General features: G+C 35.7%; 1 protein-coding gene across 2 annotated transcripts in view; it reads left to right on the forward strand.

The window, feature by feature from the left end:
* The window catches only part of LOC145292927 (uncharacterized), an 825634-nt gene that overhangs the window by 694815 nt on the left and 118490 nt on the right, over positions 1-12329 (forward strand). The gene's annotated exons all lie outside the window — the stretch shown is intronic.

Raw genomic sequence — 12329 nt, forward strand, 5'->3', positions numbered from 1 at the left:
TTTTTTATCGTTATTTTCATGGCAGGTGCTCGTCTGAACTCCAATCCCTGGTCCCCCCTCGCCAATCTTTCACGAAAAACACCCGTCTAGCTGAATCCACTGTGAAAAATTTTCCCCACTCTATATCTGTGCCTAAATCAAAACGCGGATTTCATGAGCAAAGCTTCTTTCTTAGAACTGCACGCCTGTGAAACTCTGTTCCGTCTGCCTGCTTCCCTCCGGACTACAACTTGGATGTCTTCAAGTCTAATGTTAACAAATTCCTAATGAACCGCCCCCCTAATTAAACACTTCATAAAATCTCCTCACTAACGTAATGTACTTGCAATAACCCTTATCCCTGAGTGGCTTCCGGGCCTTGATAAGTGGTGATCACTGTGTAAAAAAAAAAAATACATATATATCTATGTAAATCTCTAAACATACGCACATATATGTATTTATATCTATATACATATATACTTTTACATATATATATATAGTGTCATATATATATATATGTAGTGTGTGAAAATAAAATTCAAAGACACACGTTTTCTTTTTATAACCTTCGTTTATTTCCTGAATTTTTTCCATTACAGCTGTTTCATTAATGGGTAGGCAATTTTACGATTTATGTGTCCATAAAAATATCCTGTCCTCACCAACTTCTTCAGATGTTTATCCATTAGATTTTCATAACAAAAGGTATATTTTTAACACGCTGAACATCATATATATATATAAATATATATATATATATATATATATATATATATATATATTCCTGCGTTAATTGCTGTTAACAAATTGAAGTGACTGGGTTCGAATATTCCGACGTGCAGTAATTTTCACTTTCTACACTGCTGACTGCGTAAGTCGGAAACACAATTGTCTATATGTAAAAACCTAATTGTTAATATTTATAAAAAATATTTTCTATCTCACTCTATTTTCTTTTTCTCTATCTCTCACTTATTATTTTCCAGAAGCGAAACAACTAATGAATTTATAACAGGCATGCTCAATACTAAGTGGAGCGCAAGAGATACCTTATATTTGTTTAACGTAAGCATTCATATGCCGCTACAGGTTCATTACCATGTTTCGGTCAGCCAGTTACACGTATTTAGAGACCTATATATATTTTTTTTCGCGCCTTTAACATTTCCTGTCTGGGTCATTTTGACATTTGTTTCCCTTTATTTTATTTTTATATTTAACTTCATCATCATTTTTTCTCTCCTTTTTTTGTTTCTCCTCTTTCTCTTCCCTGATCTTTCTTATTTATATTTATGTCTCGCAAGTAGAGTGTAAAGCATATCTTATTTTTCTTTTATTAATATTATATTGGAATCTTTTCTTTTTTCCTTGTACACATTTTTGTGAATTATTCCATGGATTTCTGCCTTTGGATTATTATGGACCATCTTCTTCCAATTACGGGATTTCCTTGGATTTTACTTGTACAAATGAACATTCTTTTAACTTTCTTGAAGCTTTACATTTGGATTTTACCGTCACTGGATTTTTTATCTTCCACCAGACTATCCATTCATGTGTAATCAACTTTTTCTTCACCATATTCCCTCTGCTTCACTTTTTTTGTTTTCAAGTAAGATCTTTGACTTACTTGTTGTTTCATCAAATACTTCTGCATGCAAAATCCGATCCCGCATTTTGCTAATTCCTACCCTCTGATGAGAAGGAAAGTATTTCTTCGAAACTCCGCGGATTAAGGACTATCCATTTATCTAGTGTTTGCTTTTCAGATTAAATATGTTTTTAACTCCTTTCAAAGTGTTTTTCTAACATATTTTATTAACTGTTTGCTCATATTATAAGCTCTATTTCCTATATGGTTTTATCGAACTCTTACATGAGATAATTTTATAAATATTAATTCTTTAATATTTATAATATACTTTAATTTTACCATCTTGGATCATTTTGGTAAATTTAATTGTAATTTTATATATATATATATATATATATATATATATATATATATATATATATATATATATATATGTGTGTGTGTGTGTGTGTGTGTGTGTGTGTGTGTGTGTGTGTGTGTGTGTTGATTTTTCGATTTTCCGTATAATCTTTTTTATATCGAAATCCAAAATCTTAATTAAAGTTCCATAACGATTTTGATTCGTCCACAAATCATCTTCAGGTGTTGAAGTAAAAGTACGAAGGAGCGAAAATGAAATTAAAAGTGAAAACTGAAATATACAGTAAACGGCGTTATGTGATGATATGTTAAAATACATAGAGTCGATGAAAAGTCGATAAAAAATTCGAGTATTAAAATCAGCAAGTTCGTCGACACTGTTAACAAAGTCCGTCCAATACGAACGACGCAAGGCATTTTAGAATGTTACTGCTTTTGTCGAATGCAATATCATTTATAGTGGGTTGAAGAGTTCTAATATATGACGCTTCAAGAATGTTTAATATTTTAATATTATTTTCATGTTGTCAACGAGGATCTTTCTAAGCTTGGAGGGGGGCCAGTTATGTTCTATTATCAAATGTTTATATATAGACCTAGTTTTATTTAGATGCATGGTTATTCGCCGAGACAATGTTGTCGTTGTATGCCCAATGTATGTATTATTTTCGGAGTTACATTTTCCCATAGAGCATTTGAATTTATACACAACATTGGTTTGTTCCAACGTTTGTCTAGCCGGTGGTGAGTTGTTTTTAACCATGCGGTTTTGGGTTCTAAACTTCTTTTAGTAAATAATAAATTTAATTTTCAAATTACTGTTGATAGGCATCAAGTATCTACGTACGATATTTTTAATTGCATTGTTTTTTTCGATTCTGAAGTTAGGTGTCATTTGATTTTGATAAAATATATTAATGGAGTTTGCATTGCAGTGTTGGATAATATTATTATTAGGGGTTTTTTTTTCAAGGGATTGTAGCATTCGTTGCATTTGTTCATCAACAATGTAATTAGGAAAGTCATTGTTTAATGTTTTTTTTTTAATTTCAATAAGTAGTGTTTTTTGTGAATGCTACAATCCCTTGAAAATCCTAATAATAGTATGAGCTAACACTGCAATGATGGTATGATATGGTCTTCACATGAAATCATACAATAGACCATAATTGTGGTCGGAAACTTCGTGGAGCTGTGTCCTCAAACGTTGAATAGTCCGGATTTGCATTTTGAAGGTGCCAGCAATGGTCCTGTTGTCATAACTTGGATCAGATGTGCAGGGACGCATCTCCAATCTCGAACATTGTGTCACTTTCAGACAGGATATAAGGTTCATATCGTTCTTGAGATCTGTACACAACTGGCCAACTAGTAAATGGTCTGCAATGAAAAAAGAAACCCGATTTTTATCAAACGGAAATGGAATCATGTAGTCTTTTCTATAGCGACAAGTTTATCGTTCCATCTTGTATTGAAGCAGAGTGATTAGCTTATTTATTGCTACATATCTAAACCACACCTATGCACCTATGCACATTGCTTGGGTATGCATAACAAGATTGTCTCAATGCATATTGCATTTTATTTATCCTATTATTGAAGTTCGAAGAACTATGCAAGCACGTATTAGCGCTATCTAATTTATTTATTGCCCTACAGTCATGACTTCTGCCATTGTTCCACCTGTCAATTCCTTAATGCTATCCGGCCAAGCTGGTCGAACGTGTGAAAAGCTTCCGCCGATCTAGCCCTTGAAGCTGTGAGAGTGCAGAGGTTCTTGGACTGGATAATGTAGTCGAAGTCTTGTGGCTTCCGCTATTAATCCCATTCCAGTTTCAAGATAGATTGGTTGTTGCGGTGTCGTTCAATAAGATTATTCTTAATTCACACCTCTAATATGTAATCTTGAAGTACGATGTGCGTCGTCTTTACTGTTCAGGGCAGATAATATATAACGTGAATAAATACACTGGTGTGGTTTTGTTTGGTTGTTTTGTCTTTGGTTTATTTAATGCAAAGTCCGATCATTTTCGTAAAAGTTTGTTTCAAGTTATCTTCAAATATTTATGCATAGTGTTTGGTTTGGATGATTTGCATTGCTGCATATCAACCCTTTTTGGATTATTTAATGCAGAATCCGGTCATTTTGGTAAAATTTCATGTTAAACGTTTTTTGTTTTGTTTTTTTTTTGTTCTATTTTACAACTTTCACTCATAGTTTTCGTTTGATCATTTAGTTTTTCAAGTTGTTTAATGCAGAATCCAATCATTTACGTAAAAGTTTTTATACTTAAAGTTCTTAATATTTTAAAATATAGTTGTTTGGTTTGCCTGTTTTGTATAAGAAATGTGTTTATTTTAGGCTTTGCGGAACATAATGAAGTTTTGCAAACCAAAAAAATAAAAAATAACATCAATGTTTGATGCATTTTTCGTCAAGAACCCCATATCGTCAGAACGCCTGATCTGGTAGCGTCAGGAATACACTAGGAATTAACATTGGAGTGCTTATCGTTTTACTGTCTAGAGCTGTAGCGATTAATTATTTCGGTGTCCTTAACTCATATCTACTAATGTATTCAGCCACTGTCGGTATTTAGTCACTCCAATCCACCTTCATATAGATGCGAGGGGTTCTATTACTCACCTCTGATACGATGGAAGTAGTTTCTCCCGAAATCGTTCCCACCGTTCAACTAAGTCAAGCCACATAGTTCTTGATTTCTCTTTGTCTCGCGATGAATTAAAATAAGATTGCCGTAATTTTTGCGTATGCCTGACTTGATTTTTGCTTTCATCTGTTCTCATACATTCCGGGGTCTTGGATATGACCTTAAACTATATACAGTGGTGAGGCCCCAGCTTGCGGGCTTTGGAGAGTGTGGACCCACCCTTTAATTACCATTGCTCCCAGGTCCACTCTGACCCGGAGTGGTAGTACCTGTTGGGGTCCCAACTATGGGTTGAATAGAAACCGACTTGAAAACAACAAATATATTCTATTAAAAATTTTGTTTTCAAAATCTTTGGATTCGGCATTAAATAACCTGAAAAGGGTTGATATGTCGTAAAAAAAGCAGCCAACCATACATTCCGGTACATATCATATTTTATAAATCAATATAATACAATTTTCGTATCGTAGTCTAAGGCACGATTTTACATTACAATTCTTATTAACCTGTGAGCTATTTATATAGAAATATGAACAATGCTGTCCTCACCTTCACTACTAAATGTTCCTCTTTAAACTTTCATAGTCACAATATATTAAACAAATGCACTAAAACAGAGACGAATTACTGCCAGTGCTACATAGTTCTTTATTTTTGGTCCCCCGACAAAAGGGGGGGTGGACCTGTAAATTCACCCTTGTAGTTTCGTCCGTTCGTCTGTCCGCACTTTTCTCTACGCCTTGGAAGTTTTTTGAAATTTTACGCTAATATTAAACATGATATCAGTATAAAAGTAACAGAACGGAAAAACTCCGGTTGCATTCCTAAGGGTGCCGTTCGGGTTAAAATGGCTAAAATTGATATTTTGTGCTTATTAAAAAGAAATTGATGCCTTGGATTTTTATAAAAACTTCTGAAAAGTTGTAACTAATTGATTTCTATATAATTTTGTTTGTTTATATTTCGCGATAACTCTAAGGTGTGCCCCAGGGTTTTTTTTATTTGTCCAAAATGTTCTGTGTATGTCTATTTATTAGCAGTTATGCATGGTGCTGAACTGAAATTTAAATATGTTGAATCCTTGGGCAAAGTGGTGGCGTCAAATGATGGAATTAGTCATTTTTTTTTTTTTTTTTGGATGGTACAGAACTCAAATTTACATCTGTTAAGGCCTAAAACTGCACTGTTTGTTCATTTCCACCAGGATTTGATGTCCCTTCGGAACTTTTGGGTCTAAATAGGGGGGGGGACAAACGCTGAACTTAGTCATTTATTTTTATGTCTCGTTCACTGCGCGCTCACAGGGAACCATGCATGCTTCACTTGTTTAATGAGAAATTGCGACTCAAATGAGTCGTTTGAATCACAGCGGTGAAGTTTTATGAAACACGTTCGCTTTATCTAACATACAAATCTAAGGCGAGAGTGTATACTTTTTCATTGTTTGTCACGTCCTGTAATTCGACTTCTTCGTCTTCACTATATCATTACTCTTTTCTTTACGGGCTGCGTTTCATTAGCTAACCTATACTTTGAGTAACCTACTTAATTTAATTTAATAGGATTACACTAGTATGAAAACTAAGGTGGTTTAAGCACGTTGGGGTATGAGGTTGGTCCTGCAGTAGTGATAGGACTTTTAGAAGTCTCATACAAAATTAAATCAGAAAGCATTAAACAGTTTGAACTAATCAAAGTACACAACGTGATTTCCTTATTACGCTGCTAGCTGACTTTATTAATTTGTATCTGCAAACATGTCGATTCTGCTGTAAGATATAAACATTATAGGTTTATTCAGGTTCGGTTGTAAACCAGGTTTCGTCAAATTCTAGTACTAATAGAAACCCATGTTGAATCTGTCTTGTTTTTTTAAGATTTAATTTAAACACAACAAAGACATGAAACCGAAATGCTTATGCACGAGAGAGAAGAAATGAATTGGAGTGAAGAAGTTCACTTACATATTTAGTTACCTGCGCAAACCATCCCTGCGATTTCTGTTATAACTGGTTGGGACAACGACGTTTGGCATCTATTCTGCTCCGTTGTCGAAGGCCAAAATAAATAAATCTCTTGAGTGGAAGTAACGTGATTTTTTAACTTCAACTTGATGGCTTCGCCCCCCCCCCAACTCCGTTTGGGGCGTTTTCCTTTCGAGTCTCTGTGCTATCTAACAATGTAAATAAAGATAACACAATCATACTTACATGGAATTTTTCTACTTTACTTTTTATTTATAATTAATTAACCCCTTTGTTTCGTTATATTATTTTTACTATTATTTTGACTGTAAAATAAATGTATTACATTAAGATTTGATAATTTATTAATGTATCAATTAAACAAAGTTGGTATAAAATTATAAAACCAAAAAATAAAAATTATCAAATGCATTCTACTTCAACCACAACAGAATAATATTCGTTCCTCAGAGCTTTGCGAATTTGCAGCCAATGTTATATTCGCAATAAAGAAAACTATCTTGAAAACACTTACAAAGTTTTAAATATCATCCATTTTTCACCCTCAAAGCTAAACGCAAATCCTTTCAAGGAAAACACACCAACGCTAAAAACTGTCCTTTCATAACAATCCAGCCAGCATAAATAATATCGAGAAGATTTATAAAATTAAATCGCACATAGTTCTCTCCTGGTATCCAATATTTATTTGCTTACCCAAAGATTCAAACTTGATATAAAAATAATAACTCAAAACTTCTAAAACAATTAATGATTTACTCAACACTAAACCTCATCAATATCTACCTTGTAAGAATGCTTCTCTAGCATGTGCAGAAATGTGCCTCATGTCCGATGTTTTATATTGGCGAAACGGACAGAAATATAAAATCCCATATTTACGAGTGGCGTGCAATAATGCCCCAGTTGTCTGATCTAGCTGAAATTTTGCACGTGCAATGATTTATATATCTACGGGTCATGTGGCAAATTACAACTCTGACCTAATTGCGGTTTCTGTTATATAGGTGTTTGAATTAAGTCAGGTGTGAAATGGAGCCTGTTGAATGTCGAGCAGTGATCCGGTTTTTGTATTTGAAAGGACGCACACCACAGGAGACTTTTAATGAATTGAAAGAAACTTATGGTGATAATGCCCCATCATATGACCTTGTAAAACGCTGGAATCGGGAATTCAAACATGGCCGGAAGTCTGTAGCTCCCAGATCTGGTCGCTCCCCTTCTGTCATTGATGAGGCACATGTCCATAAAGTTGAGGCTGCCATTTTGGAAGATCGGCGCATTACTATTCGCCAAATAGCCCAAGATGTCAAGATTAGTACAGGGTCTGTGGAAACTATCATTCATGACCATTTGCATATGCATAAGGTGTCTGCCAGATGGATTCCCAGGTTGCTCACACCATCCCAGAAGCGAGATTGCGTCGAGTGCTCGAGGATGAATTTGGAAATGAGTCAAAGTTTTTCAAAAGAATGATTACACAGGATGAAACCTGAGTCCATCACTATGATCTAGTGACCAAAGCCCAGTCAATGCAGTGGAAGCACTTGGACTCACCACCTCCAAAGAAGGCAAGGGTGCATCCCTCCGCTGGCAAGATCATGCTCACAGTCTTCTGGGACCAGGACGGAGTAGTGATGACAGATTTCCTGGCAAAGGGTACCACAATTAAAGGAGCCTATTATGCTTCACTTTTGAGGAAATTAAGGGGAGCTATCAAAATCAAGAGGCGGGGCAAGATCAGCAAAGGTACCCTCCTCCTGCAGGACAACGCTCCGGTCCACAACTCGCATGTCGCCAGATCAGAAGCACGGGCGTGTGATTATGAAACCTACCCATCCTCCCTACTCTCCTGACCCTGCACCCTCTGACTTTCACCTCTTCCCAGCCATGAAGCTGTATTTGAAAGGAAAGCGTTTCCCAGATTATGCAGCCTTGATTTCTGAAGTCACGTCGTGGTTGAAGGACCAACCTGGGGTGTTCTACAAAAACGGTCTGAGAAACGATGGGAGAACTGTATAACTCTGGGTGGTTCTTATGTAGAGAAAGACTAATAACTGGGCCAAGTTTCGTTGCTCTACTACTATGGGAAGTGGGTCAGAACTATTCTTATTACACGCCCCTCGTATGGATAAAAAAGCACTTCAAATGCAATAACTCTACTAACACACTAATCCTAGACCTGAAGCTAATAAAAAGTGCTGTAACTCTCCTTTCATCGCTATATAATCTAAACATGAGAGTTGGATCCTATTTCTTACCAAAACACATGGCAAACATTCGCACTAAACCAACACAATATACCTCGCCACTGAATAATAGTCACATCTCGGTTAAAGCACTAATCATTTTTATTACCTTTCATCCATGTTCCTATTTTCATTCTTTCTTTTTTTCCTACTTGTTCTCATCCCTCCACTTCTTTTTCTCATTTTAGCGTTTATTTCAGAGATGGTCTATATTATTTTCTTAGATAGTTATCCATGTGCACAATCTTGTCTCCATGCGTCTACTTTCCCCATAAAATTTAAAATCTTTATATTTTCTGAAACGTTCATTGATCGGAACGAAACCGGTGAATCTCTCATTTTAAGATTATTTCGTCCTATGTTTAAATTGTTCTTTCCGTTTCTTCCTTTCTCATTGTTAGACTTTGATTATGTCGTATAATATGCGAACGACCCGTCCTATTCTTTTATTATTCTTACGATAATTGAGAGGTCGCGAGCTGTTTATTCTTCTTTCTGAAAGAAAAAAAAACGAATGATAGGCTACGTTAATTGCGAATGATCTTTCCTATATTTGAACAATTTTCATCCCAACCGATGAATAACTATGAGTTATTACTATATTTACCGAAAATATGAATAAACACGCGAACCATACAAAAGGTATCGTCCTATATGTAAAGCTTTCGACGATCGATATCGACATGTATAGAGTCTGTGGAGATACATTGGTCTTAGTTTCGCGCATAGCAAACACACGTATACAATGCACGATACTTTCAGTTTTGAGACATATACGAGTATCGCCTTTGTTGCATGTTTCAGCCGATAGGTGGGGATATCAACTTCCTCTACCATCTCTCTCTATATATTTTCTGTGCATCAGACAACAACGGACGTCACCCACGCATTCCAAGTTGGTTACACACACAAATTGAGTCCATTATGAAACTAACTTTGCGTACTATCCAGCCTTATCGAAGTAAGCCAAACTTTGCAAAATCATTAACAAACAAAATCTACAATCCATGAACTACCTCGATGACAACATTAAACAAAATATTCAATCTCAGTCCACACATGATCGGCAACGAGCACGTCCGCACGCACACACATGGTCTTATGCATTTTTTTTTACAAAAGCTATTGTCTGTAAAAAATGTATAAATATTCTTTCTTGTTTTAAATAAAGTCTGCGGTTGTAAATGATTAACTCGGTATCAATTTTCATTAATTTATGTCGGCGAACGCGCAAGCGTACTGCAATAAGTGTTAATTTAAGATTACTGACAATAAGAACTAACTATCAGAGAACAAGAAAGCGATCATCATCATAGTCGTGCTCAGACGAGATGCTAGTCAAAGCATAGACCCAACTTGTGCATAGCTACCATTCAACTATTCAATTATTATACTGATATTAGAATCTATCAAATGCACCAACATTCATGTCCATTAAGTAAATTCCGTGTTCTTTTTTATCGTCTTCATCTTCTGTGAGATAAATGTCTAGCCTTGTATCACGTCCAATTCTGTTGATTAACTTGAAAAGAAAAATGGCGGAAACTGCGAAAACAACTTAGAAGGTGAGAAAGCAAAGGGAATTGGAAAATGAAAGAAAACGCCACAGTTTACGATCCGACCATTTAATCTGCGCGCTTAGCGATAAGAATTTTTTTTCAGATATAAACATAACAGAACGACAAACTGGCGGATATGCATAGCTTTATTATTATGATACGTGGACGTTGCTAAAAGAAAACTATTTCAGCTATTAAAAACCTAAATGTGACAGAAAGGGAATATTTCAAACTAAAGCATAATAGCACGAGAATGCGGTAACACATACTAAGTGGTTAACGACACGGACTGAAAACCTGGGGATTGCAAGTTCGAATCCAGTTCGTTCCACGGAAACACTTTCATCAAACCCACACCTACCCTTGTGTCTCGCCGCTTAGAGAGATGGTAAATAAAATGGCAGTACGAAAAACAGGCCGACATAGAAGACTTTTATAACAGACGTGGATCTAGATAAAAAATACTATTTCCAAGTTGAGCCAAACGAACCGAAGAAAACACTATTTAAAACTTAAACCAGAAAAATTTCAAACTTAAGCAGAAAAAAATGTCCCTTGTTAAGTTACGTAGAGGTAGATAAATAGAGTATTTCAAACATCTTTACGGAACTCGCTCGAGGCAAAGCGTGAAACCATTTGATGTCAGGAGCTAAGAAAAACGAAAGATGATTATCGCAAAAATAGGAGATGCATATCATTCTTAGAGTTGAAAAGATTAAGGCAAACAGTCGAGGGGAAGAGAGTTTCACAACCTTGCAGTACTTGAAAAGTAGCTACTGAAATAAAAAAAAAGACTATGTCAGAATTAGGTATCAAAAAGGGAATTGGCGGAAATCACTAGAACAACAAGTCAAACGAGCTGGAACAAAGGAAGCAGGGAATATATCATACAATCCTGAAGAACACATTCAATAATAGTATTTATAGAAAAGATTGAGATGAGCAACATCACATATGTGAGAGAGAGGGTGCGGTAAAATAAATGGAGTCGGATTATTTAAATTATAAATACGGTACTGCACTTTATAAAAAAAACCCTTAAATGAGGCAGAAACTCGCCAGTTCAAATACAACAACAGTACTCCATGTAGAGTCTGATAGTAGTTTTGTAGGGATAGAGAGGAGCCACAAATGTGAGAAACGTTTAGAGCGATAAAGAGAACCGACTTTACGAGAAGCAGAAAGAGCAATGAATCTAATATACAAGTCTGACAGACTGAAGAAAGTTATACTTCAAACCTCAGCGTGACAGACTGAAGAAAATGATATGTTAATCTTAAGCATAATTGCACAAGGAACAAACCGACAGATGGAGATAACTTATTAAAATATGCGAATGAAGATAAATAAGGTTATTTCAAACTCGAACGTGTCTTGCGGACGAAAATGCCAATTTATATTTAACGATGACCGATCAATCAATCGATTAAGACATTATATATTTATATATATATATATATATATATATAGAGAGAGAGAGAGAGAGAGAGAGGAGAGAGAGGGAGAGAGAAAGAGAGAGAGAGAGAAAGAGAGAGGAGAGAGGTGAACGGCGCCTCTTAGAAAAATGGTTGGACGTGTACAATACAGAAAATGAAAGAACAGAGAGGAAAGAAAGGCAAAAAGTATAAAACAGCATGCCGACTAATAAAAATACGCGAACAAAATAAATGAAGACGCGATGTGTGTGATGTTAGTGAATGGAGGAAAGGGCAGATAACTCGTGAATGGCGACAGAGAAGAAACGGGGACACAGAGGAAGAGCGAGAAAAAACACTTTGGCAGAAGAATGAACAACTGATAACGCATAACCAGTTTGTTTTTTATCTTGTTCGTCCTTTGAATTCTAATCAATTAGATAATCTGGAGTGGAATGTGAGCCGAATCAGCCCGCCAGAAGTGAGGATCGATTTCGTGTGGCGGGAATG

This window comes from Euprymna scolopes, chromosome 14 (genome assembly GCF_053919585.1).
Source record: "Euprymna scolopes isolate OS-2025 chromosome 14, ASM5391958v1, whole genome shotgun sequence".
Lineage (NCBI taxonomy): Eukaryota > Metazoa > Mollusca > Cephalopoda > Sepiida > Sepiolidae > Euprymna > Euprymna scolopes.